This window comes from Mastacembelus armatus, chromosome 15 (genome assembly GCF_900324485.2).
Source record: "Mastacembelus armatus chromosome 15, fMasArm1.2, whole genome shotgun sequence".
NCBI lineage: Eukaryota > Metazoa > Chordata > Actinopteri > Synbranchiformes > Mastacembelidae > Mastacembelus > Mastacembelus armatus.
In genome coordinates, this window is record NC_046647.1 from 16,840,379 (window position 1) to 16,863,867 (window position 23,489).

General features: G+C 43.1%; 1 protein-coding gene across 8 annotated transcripts in view; it reads right to left on the reverse strand.

The window, feature by feature from the left end:
• zmiz1a (zinc finger, MIZ-type containing 1a) overlaps positions 1–23,489 on the reverse strand; it is a 90,162-nt gene that overhangs the window by 52,416 nt on the left and 14,257 nt on the right. For 2 of the 8 annotated variants that reach the window (XM_026309183.1, XM_026309176.1), the window contains exons 1-2: positions 15,477–15,520; positions 2,587–2,663 (exon numbers count right to left, since the gene is read on the reverse strand). The exons of 1 other annotated variant lie outside the window; for it this stretch is intronic. The gene's annotated coding sequence lies outside the window, so the exon portion shown is untranslated. Of the gene's footprint in view, positions 1–2,546; positions 2,664–15,476; positions 15,593–23,489 lie in introns of those variants that run through there. 5 more of the 8 variants (XM_026309177.1, XM_026309184.1, XM_026309178.1 and 2 more) reach the window with 5 other exon arrangements.

Here is a 23,489-nt window from a genome sequence, read left to right on the forward strand (position 1 = left end):
ACACACATTTACATGCAGGAGAGATCCAGGGCAGCTTCAGAGTTTCTGTTCTCCGACACAAACACTTCTCACTTTAAGTGCACCATGGCTCTGGTCCAAATTCTTAGAAAACACAGTCCTCTAATTTTCCTGCCATCTTTAAGGGGATCACTCAGGCACCAATGTTGAATGGAGACCAGTCAAACCATATTTACTTTCAACTGAACTGGAAAATAGGTGCATAATACGCGCCAGGTTTTCTAGCAGAACTGCAGTTTTGTCCTGCGAGTGTGTTAAAGGAAGGTGAGGCTGGCACAGAGGCCCACCTAAGGTGCTCCCAGCTAAGGCATAGCTATTTCCAGACCACCAGCCCCTCCCATCTCCTCCACCTCCACCTCTGGTGGGAAAACTACACCACTGCACAGGCCCCAGTCACAGACATGACTCAAGAATGGATCCATTATTCACACAGGCTGTTAGGGGACTGGCACACAAGGGTAGGATGTAGTAGTGGGACAAGAACACTCATTTTTCCTTAACTTCACTTACTTAGAATTGCTTAAGCAGGCAAAATACATAATGAGATTTAGGCAATTACAAGAAAAGAAAACAGGTAGCATGGTGTTCAAAGTATCATTACACAAGTATAGTTAAATAATGTTGTAATCATATCCAGAGCGTGATTTGGGTAATGTGGACCTAACTGAAACACCTCTGAACGTAACAGATTTGCCATTGTGTTCATGAGCCTGTTTGAAGCCGAAATGATTTGTGTGAACTATCCGGGGTAATGTGATTGTAGACACACACTAAGATGCACAATACAAAGCAACACAACACTATAGTGCAATAAAAGTTAACAGAGCTTTAGACACACACGTCATATTGAGTTCAGAGAACGCTTGGCAACACAACACAGCTCCGCACAACTCGACATGGATGAATGTGTTTGTGCTTCACTCTCTTTCTCAGACAGACAGACACACGTACACAGACACACAGACACACACACTCAGAGGACAGACTCTATACGAGTTTGCTCACGGACCATGATAAGAAAATGTGGTAAATGCGTAATCTGATATGCATGACTTGAGGTTTCTCTCTGCCTTTATTTTCCTCTTGGAAATCGCAGGTTGCATCCATAATTTACACCAGCCTCCGTCTGTTTCTCTCTTTTCCACTCTGTTCCCTCCCTCTTTTTTCTCTCTCCATCTACCCCTCTCTCTCCTGGCAATCTGGCTTTTGCAGCTTTACTCATTAGCATATTGCAGAATGTGCAGATGCCACAAAAATTATTCACCTTCCAGCACTTTGATACTGCTTCACATGTATACAAACTATGCGGTCGACATTTTGCACAGCCTTCCAAACAAAAGCAGAGGTACAAGTTATCCATTTACTTAAATTTGCTGGGGCCATAATGGGGCATCCTTTAGTCTAATATTTCCACGCATCCTTATTCACCCCAATTAGATGATCCATTAGGAGAGAGATTTTTGACACTTTATTATCAGCCAAGGTCTAAATAAACATTCAGTATCCATGGAGTCCGGTGGATATTTGAATACATGATATTTATGGAGTTTAAAGCCTATTTGAACAAAGTATTTGTGTATATTTTTGCACCAAATTGAGCCTTCTCTTGCAGGTTATGAAGAAAAAAACAAATATAGGATATGGGGATTAGCACTCTTGAAGATTAATACTGGTATGGATAGAGGCTGATCAATAGCCATGCATGGTAATTCACCACTAGTTCAACACTGCTAACGCTGCAGTTTAGGTTTCACACCCCAGGGACAGCTTGAAGCTGAGCCAGGGAAGTATCACCACTGTAGTATACATGTGAGAATGTGCCTTGTAAACATCCTTCAAATGGGCTTTTTCCAAATTGACCACATCAGAGGAAAAACAGCGTTGTAGTGAAGCAAAGGATGAGTTAGCATCACAATTTGTTTGGACTCCTAAGACAGACTGCCCTGTTACCTGATAAGTACCAGCTGTCTGCCATGTAAAGAGGAAATGCCGTTACCCACAAATTCCCAATCCCAATCATGTAAATCACCACACAAACATATGCTTTCATTCAAAACAACAGTGGTCAACCTTTCATGGCGATTAATTCAGTATGTTCTGACATATGTGGTTGCTGTTCTTTGTGAGCGTTACAATAAGAGACAGGATAGTATCTGTTTCAGTATTACAGGGAAATAAAAGGACTTTTCTTTACACATGATTTGAGTTTGAGTTTTTGTGCTGTAAAACTGAAAACCAAAAAAAAAAAAAAAACCAAAAAAAAAAAAAAAACACGGTGTGCTCTTCTGCTCCTGCGAATCACACTAAACTCTGTTTTCAATTCCTTCTTGAAAGCACACACACCCTTGCCTCAGTTGCTATATAATATGATCACCAGTCTATTCTGCTCTAGGACCAAACCTGTGTATGTTTAGTGGCTGGTATGACACACACATACACAAAAACTGAATGCAAAATGCAGCCATCATATCTTGTTTACAAAATCATGTTGAAGCATATCTGTGTAATGATAGGAGCTGATTCTTAACTGTTCAGATGTAGATAGAGGTGATACATAAGGATCCATACCAGTGTGGATGAGGATGTTCCTGCGTTTCCTATTAGGCAAAATCCGTTTCTTTATCGTCATCAATCAGAGAGAAAATCTAAAATGAAACAAAACAGAATGCAATGCACATCAGGGACTGTGACAAAACACAATCTGCTTTTTAGTGATAGGAAAACAAGACTTAGGTGGCATCATTTATCAAGATGTAATGAAGCACCCTGTCGTGCATCTGACACACTGGAAGCACATAACAAGGAATGACAGAGCTGGAGAAGATGTGCGTCTCTAATCCGCGCCAAATATGAAACATAAAATACTTAAATGACAGATACGAGTTGATTTCTTGTCTTCCTTCTGAGTGTTTTGCGCCCATCTTTCTGCAGAAGCAGCTGTCTTTGAACTCTCCAGGCTCTAATCGTGGAAGAATATTTCTTCTCTGCTTCTGGCTCTTCTTCTTTAACTACGACGTGCAGATCTCCTGATGGGATGACCACTCACTGACGATTAACGCACTAGCCTACTTTATAGGACTGCATCGTTAACTCACTTATTTCTGTGTTTGAAACTCCCACATCATTTCATTAATATTCTGCTAGACTGCTTCCCAAAACCATCTGGCTTACTTTTTTTTTTTTTCTTCCACATGTACTTATACAGTAGGCGGCAAGAAAAGACTTGAGCTATCTTCACAGGCTACAGATTGCCCCACATTTAATTACTGTTAACACCAGCACTAGCAAGCTAAATACGCCTCCATGATTTATTCAGTTTCCCCCATATCTGAGTCAAATTAAATTAGTCATATGGGTTTAATTAACTAAATATGATCTGATATTGTAATTTCACACTTGGATATGGGATACATAGAGGGGGTACTTGCGCACAAAGAAACCGCGGTAAAGCAGCGCTCATTAAAGGCTCTTACATGTTGTCATCTTGGCATTACCAAGAGCAGCATTAGCTGAATGATTGCTCCTAATCAAGGTTTACACACTGGGAGGTTACCTTTAGTCCTGAAGAACCAGGATCACTCTGCTCACACCATTACTCACTGTTCCTGTTAGTCATCGAACCGTAGCTAATACAAGAAACCACCCTCATATTTTCTGGGACCTGTGCTCTGCTCATTATTGTTACTGAAGACCACAGAACTGCAATTAGGGAAAATAACAGTTTATTCCTCGAGTTTAACCAGTCGATTCAACAATAAAATATGTTTTACGGCTGAACTGAGCCTTTAAGAATTTATAATCCCTAATTCAAAAAAAGGCTTTACAAACACACTTTTATTATAATGCAAAAACACATGTGGGGGGGGGGTATCTATTCCTAGTATAATAATTTATATTCAAAGCGTTGGAAGGGCTGGTGCTGGCGAAGGTCATTCTTTTGCAGCGAATCAGTGGTACTCACACAGACTGAAACACATTCAGCACAGGATTTCTGTGGGTTTTCCTATTCAACTGCACCTGGTAAGCTCTATGCCTGTGTATAGTTGTAGCTCTGGCGCACAATATCTAATGCTTGCGTTATTTTCCACTCATACAAAGGCTCCATCAAGATGCTAAATGAGCTGCAGTGAGTGATTTAAAAAAAAGGATGCAGTAATTTACTGATCTCCGGTAATGAAACATGAGACCAGTGCAGCATGTTTTCTCTCACTTTCACCAAGAGGAAATATGGCTGCCGGGAGCTACACCGGCTTACAAAACACTGTCACACCGCCTCACGACACAGGCAGAATTATCAGAGAAAAAACAAATGGAGGCATTGATTCACTAGTTGTTTATTTACAGCCCTCTCCAGAGAAGAAATAAATTCCCCTGTTGAGGCTTTGTTTCCCCATCACAAGACACAACGGGATGCATGAGAAGAGGGGTGAGCAGGCCACACACACACAGAGACAAAAACACACGTACCATTGTAAGCACGCGCGCTCAAAACACACACGAACGTCTTACATCTGGATTAATCTCCAATGGGCGTCATCACAGATGCCATTAAACGTAGCAGAAGGCGAGAGCCATGCGGGAAAGAGGCTGCCATCTGAATAATTTATTCTGAGGCTCATCTTGTCTCACACCAGGGGGATTTCTGCTTTCAATTTACACTGTTTTCCTCCCCATATTCAAATCAGGGAGCAGATTTGTTGTGATTGGCACACGGAAGGTCAACGTTAGCGAGCTAGCATCAATGCTGTCCTCAGTGGGGCTGGTATGCTGGTCTATTAGCACACCAGAATAGTGTGTGTGGTAGTCTTTGTTTACCTCAGTGTGTGCTGGGTGACACTGGAGAATAGGTCTGTGGAGCGCAGAGACAGCAGTGTGTGTCTGAGCTTATTAGGCTGCTTTCCAAGGACACAGGAGGCTCTAGACATTACACTGGCTGGGGAAAAAACACTATTGCTAATCATAGCAGGAAGATGTTAGGGCTGCAGACACAGAGCGAGGGGTAGGGGAGGAAGACAAAAAAAAAAGAATGGGAAGAAAGGGAAGGGAGGATGAGAGAGGGAGAGAAAGCAGAGGAGTCAAGGACAGGAGGAGGGGGCAGGAGTCAGAGATGAGTTAGAGAAAGGAGGGCAAAGGCAGGATGAAGTGCATGTCCTCATGCTGTGTGTCACACTGGGACTGAGAAAACGATGGAGAACGGCTCACTGAGGCACAGGTCATCTGTGACAGGATGAGCTGCCATTAGCCAAAGGCACACGGAGCAACTGACGAGCAGGGAAAAGAACCCTCTCAGAGTGACAAGCTGTGTTTCTGAGTCTTCTTTTTTGAAATTTGAAGCATTTGAGGCGGCACAAAGGATGTGTTTTGTTGTTTCGTGCTGTTGTTGTATAATCCCTTGGGGAATAGATCAGTCTATTTCACTTTACACTTGATGTAGATGGCATACAAGCAACAGAGAGAGAACCTATCTGAGACGCCAGCGCTGTGTTTGTCTAAAGACACTTGCTCTGTCAGAGAGAAGCTTCTCATTCTCTGAAATTCAATCCAAACTTTAAAAAAAAAAAAAAAAAAAAAAAAAGGATTATGAGCTTGCTTGGGGCAGAGTGTGCTTACTAAGCAACATGCCCTTGTCATTTCCAGCAGTAAATTGCTATGTGCTAGCTGGCGCTGATGACAGGACTTGGCTGTTTCTGCCGTTACAGGAATGAATGGCCCCGTAGTAGCCGGGCACAGTGCAGCGGTTCAACAAGGCCTCTTTAACCAGCGGAATGACAGGCAAGTAGACGGGCGACCAGCCAGCCACAGACATTCAGCCCCGACTGCTGTAACCATGCCAATCCAGCCAAACCAGAGAGGCCACACGATGAGGGCAGAAAGAGGGTGGGAGATGAGGTGAAAGCTATGAGTGCATCCTCAGTTAGGTCACCAGGCTGTCTTCTCTCCTCTTCCATGTACCCCACCATATGTTTCCAATTTTTCACAGACCTAGCATGTTTATCCTTAAAACAGTCTTGATGACTTTGCGTTTCTGTGGGGAGTCTATGGATGTGTGGTCGTGTTGCCTTGTTAAGCTTTAAATGTCAGTGTCTACAGCCCTGAGTGTTGCGTCAATAGCCCTTTGCACCTTCTGCCTTGTGGAAATCTCTGTGCAAGCTGAGGGGAAACTCAGCACCAGGATGACACAGCATGGAGGAATGCACCAGCGGATGTGGCTCTCTCTCTCTCTCTCTCTCAGTCAACCCCGGTCTCCTCCCCCTCCTCCTGCTGTGGGAAGGTCCATATGCACCCAGTAATTATCAAGGTTATTTTCTCCAAAGGGACAAATCCCTGTTTATGGACATGAGCGTGTGTCACAAGCCCTGGCTGTCAACCCACAGGACGCTGACTTTGTACCCCAGAGAAAATCTCAGCTTCAGCGACACTGCGGTTGCCAGACACTGCAGCTGATCTGCTTTTGGTCCCATTAAAAAAAAAAAAAAACATTTTAGGTAGCTGTGTCATGACCTCAGAGTGAGACAGCAATAATGATTTTTCGTGTGAGCTTCGACCTCAACTCTTGCCAAACCCCAGGAGCTATTTCTGGAAACCACCAGCCAAACAAAAGCTATCCAACAGCAAAAAGTAAAATTAATACTCAAACACAAAAAAAAAAAAAAAAAAAGAAAACAGAAAACAGCAAAGCTGGACATGAATGTCTTTGATTTAAATCAGTGCTATATATTTATTGCAGACCTGAGGGCACCGAGTGCATGTTTTATGTTAGTTCTGCAAAAAAGGAGACCATTTTCTACTATTATTGGTTTGAGTCAGTCCCTTCCCAGAGCCAGACACCCTGGAGAATTGTGACCTGAGCTACAGTGCACATTTCCTTTTGGCAACAGCTACAGAGGAAGTGAAGACTATGAAAGGCCAGTGGTTAACAAGCCCTGTAAAAAACACTAACCAATCCAACAAGCTAGGTATTGCACCACTTAATTAGTGGCAAACAGGAGGCAACTTTGTTTTCTGAAAGGGATACAGAGAAGGCTTGTTCTTATGCTACAGTAGGTTCATCAGCAAACAAGGCCCTGGAGCAACCTGAATTGCAAGCTCAAAAGTAAATTTGCATGTAACAAACTGTTAGCCGGGGTCAGGAGTACACACACACACACACACACACACACACACACACACACACACACACACACACACACACACACACACACACACACACACACACACACACACACACACACACACACAACACAACACAACACACACGTATCAAAATTGGCTGCTCCCTTCACAAAAGCTGCTTCCTCTCCGTTTCATCACGCAGGACAGGCTTTGTTAGCGAGCGGAAATGCCTCCAGAGGGAATGAAAATACTGGCAAGTCCCTGCAGCTCTTTCTGGAGAGAGACGCGGGAAAAGAGTCCTGCAGCTGCAAGATCACACACAAACAAACGTAACCACACACATGTATGCCAAGTGCCCATGTAGGTTGAGGGTTCCAGTTACGTACAGAGATAACCGTGTTAACTCACGGAACATAAACACCGGTGTGTGGTTACAAGACTGTCAGGGCACCGGAGGAGCCAGAGGAACCTAATAGTGACTGTACAGAACCTAAAGTTGGACAAATGTTGTCATGGCTGCCACAAAATTATAGGTAACGTCACTGTGAAAGCCCATACTGCTGCTAAAAACAGGGGGTTTCCAGGCTGGGAATTACATTTGGTGAATTAGGTGACCTTGCTTCCTGCATACATAAAATCAGAGAAGTATTGCTGCCTTGTTGAGAGATGCCACGAAACAGTCCAATAGTTCAGGGAAGGTTGAGATATCTGAGGAACCTAAAAAATAGGTTCATTTTCTATACCCACTTATGTTAGGGCTGATTGCATTCACACCTTCAGGCAATTTAGAGTTGCTAGTTTACCTAACCCGTGTGAAAATCAGAGGGCTGAAAGAAAACACAAGCTGACATCAGGAGAACATGTGAACTTCACAGTGCTTGGTCCCAGATGTGTTTTGGGTGCAAACCCTCCACCTTCATGATAACCACTAAGCCACTGTGTATCCAGTGCCTCACTAATGCTCTTCATTTTTTTTTTTTTTTTTTTTAATATTCCATTACCTCACTCCATGACCATCTCTGCTGGTGAAAAACACATGTTTGTAATCAGACGACAGCACTCAAACAACAGATGATTGCAATCACACAGTCAATGGCCAGCACTTAAGGCAAAAATACACCATATTAGCAAGAAACAGAAACCCGTGATTTAAAGGACTACATGGTGTTTTCAAGAGATTGGCCCATTGTTCAAGTAATGAAAGTGCAGGCACTGAAATCATACACATGCTCCAGGCTAATCCTTTCCCTTCACTATGTTAAATGAGAGCAGTCGTTATGACTAATATTATCCAAAATAAGAGGTTGAACTTTTGGTAACAGTCAGTGGTACTTGTTATTTTGTCCTTCACAAACTATACCAAACGGACTAACCACATTCACTACAGGTGAGCAACAACTGTGCGTTTTGATTCTACAGCTCTGCACCATCTCTGTGTGCCACCCACATCCACATTCAGTTGACCCAGGAAATTTAAAACAGTTTTCTACTTTTATTTAATATGTCTTGTAAATTGTACCTCCTACACAAAACTGACAGACTCGGCCGCCTACCACCATGTATTTTCATTACAGCTGCTGCAAGTTTGCTGCAATAATACTACTATCACTCAACATTGTGTGCACGCTAAAAGCACATTCTGGTACCTAAATCCTGGCTCTTATTGTTGTGTGTTTGACTAAAACACAGAATAGAAGATAATGTAACACAGTACTCACCACCTCCACTGGACGCAGTTTCACAAGATTTTAGAAGGTCAAAGTAAATACCAGCCTTAGACTGGTTTAGTAACAAAAAACAGTTGTGCTTCATTTCGGACCATTCATATGATTTCTCATTTTGTTTGGTATTCAGACTGTATTTATGTGGCAATGTTCATGATGAGTGCTTAAAGATTCTCATTCACACAAGCAGACATACAAAGATGCCAAGAAAGGCACTGGTCCTTCTCACCCGAAGTAATCTGGACCTCAGTCTCTCACTGTCTTTAAACTTAAACAGAACAGAATATGGACACATGGATCAGTTTTAGTGTCAGTACTGGTCTTGTTAAGAAGACCGGGTATAGGCCAGACACCAATCCACAACTAATTCCACCCATGATACAAAATCTTCGTTAATGCCATTGTAATATTTAGCACTATCACTTGTAATCATTCGGTCACACCAGGCAACAACCTCTGCCTTGTGCTACATGTCCTTTTACGTAAAAATTATCTTAATTTATTCCACAGAGTGAAGTATGATCTTAATTGAGAGAAAACTTGGACTGGTGCATTCCTAGAATAAAACTCCCAAACTCACAATTTATAGACTGGCTCTCTCACCTGCATTTATCTCAGACCCATATGGTTTCACAATCAGTCTAGGTATGTCCTATATATCATAGCAAACAAAATCATCAGGGTAACCTCTTGCTGACCTTCAAAATCTCTGTTTGTCTGGATTCACTGTCCTGCTGTTGTAAAGCAGTGGTGGACAAGTGAAAAGATGTGTATGCTAAGAATGTATTAACTATAAGACCCATACTGAAAAGGAATGAATTTCCGTTAAAATATAAGCACATAAAACTGGTCCACTCGGGACATATGGATACAGTGTTTATAATCGCATCACTTAACCAGTAAGCTGTGCAACTCACTGATTTCCCTGGAGTAATTATCCTTTAACAGCATGAAGGTGGACTTTTGACCAAACAACTGCCTGAAATACTGTTTTACAGAGGGGATATCAGGAAAAAGCAGATTCAAGATGTACTGACAGAGTGGAGGAGCTTTCAAGACAGCTGCTTGAGTTTCTCTCTCTGTCAGTCTCAGTCACACACACACACACACACACACCCATGCAAACCCTCCACACTCAACTCCCTCTCTCCTTTTTAGCCAGTGACAGCAGGCACCCAGTGATGACATGAGGAGTGTCTTTGGCAGCCAGTAAGGCAGCACTAAACAGACAGAAATATCTGCTCTGACAGACGGACAGGCCGTCACCCACTATGACATGCCTGCAGCTGTCACTGAGCTTACCGCTCCTCTTCCCAGCACTCTGATTTGATTTTCTTTCATGCAATTCTCTCTCCCTCCGAAGCAAACAGCATTTCCCTCATTTCCCCCCTCTTTCTTACAGTTATCAGACACTATACTGAAACGTTACACCTACATTTAGGATATTGTGCTTGGCGCCGCCTGGCTTGTGGCCAGAGAGGAGCAGGTAGAGAGAAGAGGGGAGGAAGGAGGTTTAGCTTTCATGAGGCCAACTGTTGAACACACAGCCAACCTCCTCTTGATCGGCGCTGGCATGCCCCGATCTGGCTCTTTCCTCCTTTTCATTCGCTCATTCTTTTGTTCTTCGTTCTTTCACTTTCGCACAGGAATCTCTTCTCTCTCTGTTGAGCTCTCTCTTGCTAAACAGCAGTTCTCAATTAGGATGGTCAGGGAGCAGAGTGGAGAATAGCTCAGGGTCTGGTGTCAAACACCAAGACTATAACGTGGACTGTGTATTTGCATGGGTGTGCATGCATGTTGCATAAATTTGCTCTGCGTCAACAGGCTGTCACTGACCTGTGGCCTCCATATTTGAATAGACATGAATATGACACAACTGCTAATATGATTGGCACTGAGAGCTCTTTGCAGTTCAATTTAAAGATGCTGGGATTAAAACGGGGGATAATCACAGACACACTCGTGCACAAGCAGACACACCCCCACACCAAATCTTCGCCCCATGAAGAGAGAGAGTTTAATTGCTTTGTTTCAGTGGTCCCCTCTGAATGGGAGAAAAGCTGGGGGCTGCAGTTTACAAGACACATCTGCAGGTGTTGCATTTCAAACTGAGAAACTCAAGCTGTGAGAAATACACTAACACAGGCGCGCAGATAGAGGAATATACAGACAGACTGTCTCTGTGTCTCCTTCTCTCCTCACAAACACACACTGCAGGTGCAGCACTGTTCAATACTTTCCTCCACAGCATCGAGCCTGAAAACACTGGCACATCTGAAAGAAGTAAAATTGAAAATCTTTTAACATCTGTGTCTCATTCTATAAAAAATACTGACTTTAATGTGAAACAACGCAAAATATATGACAAGACAAAGGCACAGTGTATTCAGCACAGACCTGTCAAATCGAGAAAGAGAATGTGCTTATCAGTGGGGCTCCTGCAATGTGGCTGACGCTTCCCAGTCGGCATTACACACTAAAAGTCTGACAGAGCCATAAATATGCTAAAGTGACTTCGGGTCATGTAGGTTTTAGATAACCTCTCCATGGCTGGTACACTTTGTGAAAAACTACTTTGTTGCTGTACAGCCCCTGGGACAGAGTATCTCCCTCTTTAGAAAACAGCTAATTCTGAACAATTTCCAGCCTTTTAATTCAAAACTTTACAGAGCAGTGTTTTTATGAGAATCAAATCTGTTTGTTAAAGCCGAGAGTCGAGTAGTTTGAAGGATCCCGGGTAGCGCGTCTCCTAATTCACCAAAAGAAAGCGCAATCAGCTAAGCTTCAGATGGCATCCGACAGACGACAGATTCAATCTCCTTTCTTCAAGCGTCTCCATTGTAACGTTCACACACACTGGCATGCATGCTACACTGCACACATTTCTGATAATCTATGCAAATAGGCCACAGATGGACAAATATGTATCTAATTGAGAAACATATGTGCCGTGCTTTTAAAAATAATACTTCTAGCATCCCTCTGTTATTTATTTATTTTTGTTCTGATCTTGTTTGTTCAAGTGCTGCATGTGAGCCTGATGGTGGCATCTTGCCATGCCATTTGTGAAATTATTCAAATAAGGACACTGTTTCTTTTGTTTACTGCCTTGAATGGTGACAGAAACAAGGTTGGAGTATTCATGATCGCCATTTCTCACTCTCACTATCACGCTACGACTACCACCCCCTTCTCTCTCTCATTCTCTTTGTGATTCCCATCGCGGCATTGGAGGAACGTCCTGGGCATTATGAGGAGCCATTAATGAGTGTGTGGCGTGGCGTTTTGTGATGCGCGGCATATTACAGCCATTCATCAGAGCTGGGAGACACTTGACAGGCGGACAGCCAACAGGTTGTGTAATCATATAACACAGCCATGTCAGGCCTGCCACGGCTCCGTGTACCATTCAGGCCTCTAATGTTGTTTTCCTCTGGGTAATTGACGACGCCAGACAGAGAGTCCCACTGATGGATAACATCATGGATCAACCGATGCACAAAGATGGCGTCCAACCAGAGTGATGTCATTTCAGATTACATCAACAATTGAAAACACTTAAAGGAAAATTCTGGTTTAATGCAACTTGAGTCTTACTTTCACTCTTTGGTCCAGCATTTCTATTGGATATAACTTTGCACTCACCTTAATAATTGCTGAGAACTGGGAACAGGATAATATTGCTGAAACAACAATTAATAATGCTCACACAGTCAGAGGAAATTGGGAACAGGTGGATAACCTAAACTACCAAATTTAAAGTTAAAACCAAAATACTGGTAAATCATTCATTGCTCAGGAAAAAGAGATAAAGTCAAAGTTTAATCTGAAATTAAAATCAATTAAAATCATGTAAACTGTAAACTCGGGACAATTATGGTGATAATCCAACCATATTACTTTTGTTTTCTTGTTTAATGAGGGTGAGTTTAGCTGGCCTGGGGTCTGTTCGGCAAAATCACCTTGTTCCTAGAGTGCAGCTGTACTTATCCTTATCAATATTTACCTCTACTCCTGCAGAAAAAAGAGCCAAAATACAAAAATAAGGCACAAGTATTATGACACTAGAAATTAAAAAAAAAAAAATCAAAAGTAATTTAGAATAACATTTTCTTCAAACCTCTTGAAATACTTCAGTCGTACAGTAAATCCATGTGGGTACAACTTTTTCAGCTTAATGTCTGAAATCCATTAAAGAAAACCACTACAGGGCATTAATCTAAATTACTGCAATAATTATGTCAAAACCTTACCAGAGTAAAAGTGTTACTCTGGTAATTAAAAGTGTACCAGAAATGCCATCTGACGCTGAGGAATGTGTGCTAATATTTCAGCTCCTCTACACAACACACCTCTCAGCTGCATCAGAGAAGTGGAGGTGGCCCTGAGGCAGTGTTAGACATTGTTAAGGATAGCAAGTATCCTCACTCAACCTGTTCTGCTCTGTCCCTAAGCTGGAAAAGAGAAGACAATGTTCTCTCTCATCCTCCCACTCTCACCACTTTATACCTCTGCTTGTTTGTGAGATGCCTCTTGCAGCAAAAAATCCAAAAAAGGCCAGCCTGTGTATAGGAAAAAATGAGCTCTAAGATGATAAACACAATGAATGTAACCAGCTAGGATAAAAATACGCATTTCCTGCTTTTAAATATCGTCACAGTCTCCTAAGCTGCAGCACACGGAGGTGAAACTCCTTAGAGAATGAGAGTCTTGATTAGACCCATATTTTCTTTCATTACATTTTCATTTTGTTACATATGTCTCTCACCTTTTCCATATCACAAACATACCATATGTCACAAGTATGCTGCCCTTCTATGTATCATATGGAAATACAGTATATATTTAAGAAAAATCTTTATACTGGGAAAGAAAAGCAGAAAGACGGTGCAGGACCCCCCCCCCCAAAGGGAAAGAAATACAAATATGAAAAACAAGGCTGGGAAAGGGATGCAAATTCTCTTGGTGTGAGCTAATCCCTCCAATCCTTTTCTTGATGTAGGAATGCCATGTGACAAAACGGTCTAGGAAAAAAAAAAAAAACACACACACACCAGAACTGCATCCACAAAATCTACTAATTTGAAAAGGCTCTTTACATAAACAGCATGCATGGACAGCACACGCTGAAGGAATCTACCTAACAATTGCACACTCAGACACAAACACACTTTTCCTCTCTTCTCAATGTCAGCTCCATCGCCTCACAACGGCCACAGTGTTCAGTGTCAACACTGGTCACACTATGTGGTGCTAACATTAAAAATGCATCCAATTAAAGCTGCAGAGGAAAAATACTCCTCTGTAAACGGCAACAGTCTGTAACATGTTTGCAGTGGTGATAGGCTTTCTAAACAAATTAAGCTAGAGAAGCTGTACATTACTCATCCTGGCTGGCTGTCTGGTCAAATTCTGCTTCAACCGTAGAGTTGTTTGATCAACTGTTGGTGCACTGGGTATGTATTAATATGAGAGAAGGAGGAAAAATAACAACAGAATGAGGCAGTACAGTATAAGTTGTCTTCCTGTACTTTCGAAAGTCTGCAGTCGTGCTGTCACTTTGTGCAGTTCTGTTCTGTCGACTGTCAGCATCTCGCTTTCTTTCGCTGTGCATTACTTTTCACTCTGTCAGTGATTTGTGCGTGTGCATTTGTGAGTGTGTCTGTGTATTAGACCTGTCGCTTTCTGTGCTCTGACGTCCATGTGCTAATCGTTTTGGCTGATCCCCGCTAGTCACGCATGTGTGTACAGTATCCGCGGCTGCCTGCATATGCGTGTGCATGTGTGTGTTTGTGTGAGAGGCAGATGCTCCCTAGGCAGTGCCATTGCTCAGTGTTCACCATAACCTTACTATTTATTTGCTACCTGGATCTGCCCCCACCCACCCTCCTAGCACCCACCCCCGATCCTCCATCTTAATCTCTGGTAGCAAAAACATACAGTAGGAAAGGCAAAAAGATTGTAAAACTGAAGCCAGGTGGCTCCACCCTGAATCTACTTTGAGAGTTACTTTTTTTGTAGTAAGGATGTGAGAGTTCAGGTGTACATGCACTAGATCTTTGAATTTCATCCACAGGAGACTCATAATAAGCTCGTCAAAGTGTCACATTTCATTCACAGATAATATTCATCCAGAAAAGCAGGTTAAACACTAGAAATGCCCTAATTTGGTAACATCCACTTGCATTTATTTTCTAGCACTAGAAAAATACTTTTTCCACTTTTTCTGAGTCCCACATTTGTCCACTGTTTTGAAAAAAAAAAAAAAAAAAAATTCTGGAAACATAGTTCTTGACTCATGGCATCATGGCTTTGTGCTATTCTCCACGTATTGACACTGGCCCCAGGCTTCTCGGCAGGGACTGGCCGGGTTTTCCACGCAGAGCCAAACAGGATCCTGCACAGCTCCTCATAAACAGCAGCTGCAGACTGCTCAGTTCCCAGCTCCTCCCCGGCCGCCAGCCCAGGAGGGTCCAATGAAAACCAGCCACATTACTACCTCACTTTGCCTTTGCATGCCAAGTCTGTTCCATGTCAAATAAAAAAAAAAAAAAAAAAGCCAGGACCGAACCAGAGTGTGTCCAGTCACCAAGATGTGGCTTTAAAGGAAAATCTGTTTACCTGCGTGCACTTTGACCTCAGTGGTACTGCTGCTGCGGTCGCCTCCCCCTCCCCCACCCCGCCCTTCATGTAGTCCTCAAGCACGGTCCCTCGCTGACCCCTCCTTAAGCGATGATCTGAGATGAAGAAAGACAGAGGAAAAGGTTGTTAAATTGCTTTTAATGGAGCAGCAGGGAGAACCTGGTTCAGACAGAGGACAAATGTATCACAGAGAAATACACCTCAGTGTTGAAAAATGCATGCAGGAAGCCATGAGGGAGTTTGATATAATGCCCCTTTTACTCTACCTCCTAACCCTGCTGGAGAGCCAATGAACCAACGAACAACTGCACCACCCGCCACACACTGCCCTGCCTGTATACTGCTGCAGTCCTGTACACCCCCCACCCCACCACCCCACCACCACCACCACCACTACCACACGACCCCACCCCCCACTGCACGGGAACAATGTCCTTCCTAAAGGTTATCAGCAGCCTGGCGCTTGGTCAGCCCTCATCCTGAGTCCATTACACACACAGCAGTGAGATTCAATGCCTTAATACACTTCTCTTATTTTCTCCCTGCTGCTTCGCTGCACCCTGATACAAATTCAGCATGGGCCTAAAATACACACACACACACACACACACACACACACACACACACACAGACACAAATATAGGTGTTGGGATTAGCCATCCAGCGCAGTGCCTAGGTAGTCTCTAGTCATCTGCAATGCACTTCACTTTGACTGGCATAAGTTTTGTTTTGATTCAGATCAGCACCGTGTCACACAAACAAGCGAAACCAGGTTTTGGATTCTCAGACATATCACTGCATTCAGTGTTTTCTCCGAAGCGTTAGCGTTCTTAATACTGACATTAAAAAATATAAACTACTATCTGTGTCTTTATCTTAAGGAGAAAAACACACCTCTCCTGTCTTTTCCATCGTTTTATCGCTTACAATCTCTTAACACTGAAGCAAACAAGCTCCCTCTGGTCCAGGATGCCCTGGTGGCCATTTTCCAAGAGAGTATATCTTGGCTCTTCTAATCAGAGTCAAAAAGATTTTGGCTTTCGGGATGCAGCCAATGAGAAAATGTCCTTAAACACAAAAGAATAAGAAAGCAGAAAATTTCAGTTACAGTGGAAGGAACAACAACAACAAATACACGAGCAAACTGTTTTTGCACATCTTGACTGTCTGAAGACTAAATCTAAAATACATCCTGTCGATATTTAGGCAACAAAATATGGATGGTTTAAACAGGAGGGGTGTATGGATTGAATGGGACCCGCCCCCATATATTTTAACATCTGCTCATTCATTCATTTAATCTGTGAGAAGGCAGCATACTGAAGAGCAGACTGTGGGAAGAGGGGGGTTGATTTTGGACTTCAGCCAAAAAGAAGAGGACAGGGCGGAGGAGAAACCCATAAATACACAGGGACGCAAGCAGGTGTCGCAGACAAATGTGATTTACAGTGTCTACGTTCCAAACAGTGCTGACAGGTAAGCCTATTAGGTTGATATTACCCAGCTATAACACGCACCAATGGACCCTCTTAAAAATGTGTGTGCAGCAACTGTGTAAAGGTGATGGCTTTAAGAGATATATTATATCACATTGTTAAGTTGGCCATATATTAAGTTTAGAAAATTTAATAATTATATTTGTATCATGTTGATTTTCAATTAATCTTACTCAATCCATTTTTTTTTCCAGGTGACATCATATAGCAACCACGCAGCAAAGAGGTTTCCTTAAGGTTTTATTACAGTGGAGGTTAGATTGGATTTCACTTTAAGAGCCGTGCTGGGCAAATGTTTTTCCTCATACACTGAAATGATATCAGGCTCCAAAGCCTATGAATGTGAGGAAGAGCTAAATACTGAGAAGGCAGTGCATTTCTGCATATTGGAAACTGTCGGGGAGCAATCACTGAAGAATGCAAACGTTTATGAGAAACTAAATGCACTAGAACATGGAGCGGAGATCTGCAATCGAGTTTCACTTGTAATACTGCAGGAGAGACACGGGACTACAAGAAAATTGCTACCACTTGAGCAGCGTACTACAGATGGTGTTGAGAGCAACACAGCACAAAGCAATGTGTTCCTTAATAATGTGGTGAATATTGCAGTGAATAGTGAAGTGCTTCATACTAGCTTCTACAGACTCCAGCTTTTTTTTTTTTTTTTTTTTTTTTCTGTCAGAAGTGTGAACTCTTTCATCCCGGAAATAAGAGGCTGTGATCCTCAAAGAAGGTAATCGTGTTAAATGAGGTTTGTGTCTGTATGCATGACTGAGTGTGTGTGGGCTTTGGGGGGCCTATAGGTGTCTCTGAGGGGCTAAAGGATTCCTGTTGCAATTCAATCTAAAACTGTGTCAACTCTCCACATGACTCAGTCATCTCCACTTTTCTTAATCATACTTGGCATTATTTGCTTAACACTTGGTAATCGTATTTGATGACGTGGCTCTTCATTGACTGAGATAAACCAATTTTCTGCGCAAACTATTTACAGTGATTCAAATGCTGGAGATGACAAAGCCCAAGTTTGCCTGTTAAAAGCCCTTAACTCCACAATGTTTACTTTTGCCTCCTGGGGGCAATCCCACTCTCAAACAGCTGCTCAACTCAAGACAGGTTCCCTCACACGTGTACATATAAATATATATATATATATATATATATGACACACACACATACCCCCTTATCATCCAAGGCTGAGGAAGCAGGAGGGCTATAAAAGCCAACCCCATCTCCTTAAAAGAGGCAGGGCTGTCCCTGGGCGTCTTAACACAACTCATCAACTGTTAAACCAGAGAGAGGCAGAGCAGTAAAAATCAATGCCCCCCAACACGGCAAACAGCAGTCGATGTTAGGTGGAAGAAGAAAGAGCAAGAATTTGCAGCAGTGTCTGGAGAGGTAAGGAGAAGGGAGGAGAAGGTCCATGTTAAGCTAAAAGCAGTAGGCTAATATATGTAATTGATTATCTCTATGCAAATAGAAGAACTCTAAAAACCAGAGAATGCAATTTAAAGCAGCAGAGTCTCTGAAATCGATTGATGCTGTGAGCAAGAGGAGCCATTTCCCTCTAGCCAAGATAAAACACTTTACTATGAGCTGTCAGATACTTATCAGGAGGAAATTAGCAGAGGAATACCATTTTCCCAAAACAAACAGGTCAAGTGTTTCTCCTCCTTGAGTGGTCTCCTTCACTCTCTCCCGCTCTGATATCATCTGTTATTTCCTCCGTTTAAATGCCAACAGTGAGGAGGCCGGGACTGCGTTTCATTCAAACAGATCATTTGTAATAAAAAACCCATGCAGGCAGGCCCTCTGTTCTGCCAGGAGCAGGCTTGTTGTTTGAAACGGAGAAGATGAGGTCGCTGGTTCGCCTCGGCTCCCAGGAGCAACCCCAGAGCCTGCCAGCACGTACACGCTGACGCAAGTCCATCCTGAATCTCCAAGCCAGATCTCACCAAAACAATATTTGCGTTTTTGGCCTGTAATCTGTGTTCCTGAGTGAAAAGAGAAAGGGAAAAAAAAAGAAAGAAAGAAAACACGCATAGAACAGAACACAAAGAGATGTCAAAGCAGGCAGCAGCCCACACAAGGCAGCCTTGTCGGAGAGAGAAGAGGGCAGCTTGGTGTCAACATCAACACCAGTTCTGCAGTCATCGCTCAGCAGGTAATTATGATAACAACGTGTTCCCTAGGCAGCCTCTCTCTGATTTAGTTTCTGAGCACTTACCCTTCCTAAAATCTCCTCCCGATAACATCTGATATGATTACAAAGTCAAGATCCTTTTCAAGGAGCGCCCACTTATGTGCCTCTAATTTGGTGTATAGTAACTCTCCCTCTTGTGACTACTCAGTCATGCTTCTCATCTTATTGTGTATGCTCAGCTAAGACGTTGCGCCATTCTGATTTTCATAACATTTTGGAAAATGCCATGACATAAATGAACCTCACCTACCGGCACCCTCTTTTACTGAGCGCTCCACTGCCTGCTATTACCTTCGATTGTAAATACAGCCTTGCCACATGGGGAAATACATCATTTCATTGTGTCTGTTATCATCCAGTTTGAATAGTGGGAGTGTGGCCCTGAATGGAGTCAGCGGAGTCGACCCTGTGATTACCTCTGTGGTGCAGCATTTTCCTTGGCTGTCATCACAGCTGAACCCTTAAACAGCCAGCGCTTCTCTGCAACAGGGCAAGGCTGTTGACATACTGAAGACATTTAAGATAATCCCGGAGATGTCTCTGTGTTTTCCAAGATTACATCTTCAAAGGGGAAATGCGGCTGGCAGTCTCTACTTGAAAGGGAGAGAGATGCGGAGGGCCCTTGTTCTGGAGGAAGGGGTGAAATAGCTCAAGAATGCAATCATGGTTTTGGAGTGGAACAAGGCCTGTCCTGGCTAGCTAAGCTGACAGGAGGGTGCGAGGGTACAGGGGGTGTGGATAAGTGGCAGAGAAAAGTCAGACCTGAGAGAGAAAACACACCTGTTGGACGGGATAAAACAGAGGAAGGCAAAGACAGGACTCTAAAGTGTGTAACCTGACAAAAGGTTGTAAATCACACAACCCACCTCTGGCCTCGTCACCGTCTATTACAACATCTGGCATGCTGTCATGGTGAGATTAAATGGCCTGCTTCAGAAGGTAAAATACTCACAATAGGTGACAGTGCACAGAATTAGCTGAGTGATATTAACCTGGGTCCCAGTGCTGGCAGCCTGAAATCACCATTAGCATTAGATAATGGGCACCATTTATAAGCCTTTGATCAAACCACTACTTTATACATTCATACCTCTCTACATCATTGGCCATGTTCCAGATAGACTCCCTACCAGGCACAATAGCACTTGATTTACACCCTATCAACTTTACAAAAACAATTTGGTCCGAGGAACAAAAAACGCTAACCCTGATGATGTCACTGGGGTTCTCCCTGATTGGGGCTTGATGGTAGAAACTGATAACAGACGGCCTGTATTACAGACTGGGGGCTGAGCTTTTTAAGATGTAGTTATTTAACATACTATGAAAGAGAATATTTGATTGCACTGCAGGATTTTTAGAGCTTGACCTTTATAATCAACTGAGAGTTACGCTACCTCAAGCTTCTTTGCTTTAATATATTAGCATGTGCTATTGTTGACATAAAGCTTTTCAGGCCTCTACTACTTAAAGTTATCTTTTGGATCACAGTGTGACAAAGTGTGGCGAGTGCCAAATGAAGTAAAGTTTATTAGTCACTGAGGAGCGATTTGTCCCCTGCATTTGACCCATCCTGACTATTTAGGACTCCCTGGGAGCTGTACTGTGGGTGCTGTAACTCCAGTGATTATTACTTAGCTCCTGCGTAGCCTCCAGGCAGCTCTCTCCCACAGTGTGGTTTACATACTGCATCACCACAAAGCATTTTTAGATACTCGGCATGACATCTGTGAGGAGCTGTGAGCTGCTGCCAGGCTACTTTACATCTTTCCGCGTAACACTGGCATTAGAAATGCAAAATGAAATGTGTCACAGTCAAATTGCTTAGGAAGTATTAAATAAAAAAGCACTAAATTAGGAGTCACAGCTGCAACAAATGTCAGCAGTGACGTCCTCGGTGGATGTGAGCACCTCTTAAGACTAATGGAAGTGTTTGCTAACACTGATGGACATAGAAATCACTCAGCAGGTTCCTTTTCAGCCGCTGACTGGCATTGTGATAACACTGGTACTAATTATAGGACAGGAATAGTTTGATCCAGTGCTAAGGAGAAAAGTATAAAGAACACTGAGGGAGGAAAACTGAACTAGATTGCAGCTCTTTTCTCCTAACATGTAAGTAATAGCAGCACTTTCTATTGTCACAGGTAGCAGCATGAACCAGGGCACAAACAGTCTTTTTATGCTTCACTGCTCAGTCCTCCTTCTCAGCTGGCTTGGTGACATCATCAGTGAATCAGCGACCAGAGCCCAGAGCTGGGATCAGAAAGCACAGAGTGATTTCTGTCTATTACCAGCCGCACATACTGTACACCATCAGAAGGCACAAACACCCAGGCAAAGCGGCACAACTCACACAACCACCAGAAGGCTATTTCTGGGCTCAAGAAGACAAGGAGATGGACGAAAACAAATCTGTCATCAGCAGGACACTGGGACTGAGCAGACAAATTGGCTGAATCATAATTGAGTCTTGCAGAAAGGAACTTATTTTAGAATGAGCAGCAATAAACAGAAATGAAAGTGCAAACAGACAAAGCAGCAGCAACACTGGATACAGTGGCTCCTCTGATCGAGCTCTGCGGTGGGCCCCTCCTCCGTCCCTCAGCCTCACTGGCCAGGGTTGAAAAATTAATGCAGCAAACTGACAACACTTAGGGCCTCTCTCTTTCCCCTCCCATGTACCAAACAGGATCAATTACCAAAGCAGGACTCCACTCAGCAGCGCTAAAGAAACAAGAGGCACTCTCCATCACAGCTGTGTGTGTGTGTGTGTGTGTGTGTACATGAAATGGTTTGTGTGTGTGTGAGGTTCAGGCAGGCTTATGATGAGCAGAAAGAGGAGGAGGAGGTGGTAATAGTCTGTTTGCTTCTCTCTAATGACAGCAGCAGAGTGGATTAGTGAGCCTCCTAACCCATCAGCATCACTCCTCCCAGTAAGTGACAGAGCATGTAAATAACCAGTTGTGGACACTAGCAGTAGGAAAGGAGAAGAAAAAGACAGAAAAGAAGGGAAGGAAAAAACAGGGAAACTAATAAACTGAGAAAGTCTTATGTTACATGAGCTTTTGGTCCGTGTGCCTTCATTTGTATGCAGGTGGAGAGTTCGAGGAGTTCAATTTCTACAACATCAGCCAAGTAATTCAAATGCAGCACATCTGACTGGAGAGGATAACATAAAGAAAGGCATCAGCAGAAATGGCAGCAGGCACTAATCCCCTGGCCAGGCCACTTGTGTTTGCCACGCAGGCAGGCAGCACTGTCAGTGGCAGCACCCATACAGGCCTTATCAGTGGCAGCCATAGGGTGCTTCTAATAACCATGCTGATGCTCTGTGGTGCAAGGACAAACAGGGAGACAGACATATAGACAGACAGGTTTCACTTCCCATTCAAAGAAAGAGCCGAATGCCAGGTATCAGTCTGTCACTGAGTGTGTGCACAGACACTTGAGTGCATTTACTGATTTCCTTCCTTACTTTGTTGGGTTATGACAGATTCATGCATGGCGTTACTATCATCTAAATGCACTCCAATGTTGACCGCCCCACTTAATAACCCCACAGGTGCGCGCACACACGTGTGTGTTTTGCATTTATGACAGTGTTGTCTAAAACTCAAGCACGCATGTCGCTGCAGCCCCAGCTGGAGCGTATCCTACTCAAGCATCATTATCACCATTCAAAAGGTCAAGCACAGTATTTCCAGCCTCTTCTTTGTGATTTATGTCTTTGTGCTATTACCTCTGTTCACTTTAATCTCCATCTGTAAATCTAATCACTCCGCATCACCAGCGCAGCTCCTGGTGCTCTTGGAACAGAAGCCGCGGCCGAGGGGAAACAGTTTAAGTAAACACATCACTGTTGACACAAGATGGGCAACACGTGGTGCCTCGCTGCAATAAGACAAACTGATCAGGCTACGAATAACAACAGCCATCACCTTATTATTATTTCTTTTTATTTACTGTCACTATCTTTACATCCTTTCTCCTTAATATACTTTTCATTCAGGAGTTTTTCTTTTCTTGGGTGTTGTTTCTTGAAAAATGCAGATTCTGTGGTGTGTGGCTCCATTTGTAATCATTTAAAAATTTGAATATCGACCGACACCTGTAAATGATGGTGATGCAAAAACAAAGCTGTGTCATCAAATAGAAGTGCTTCCCTGCATGTATGTCAGCCAGTAATCATTACTCTCAGAAAAGCTCCACAACCACTAGGAATGTCATAAAAACATCTACTCTCTCGTGCCTCGAAGCAGCCTCGGAGCACTTTGAGCAGAGTGGCCA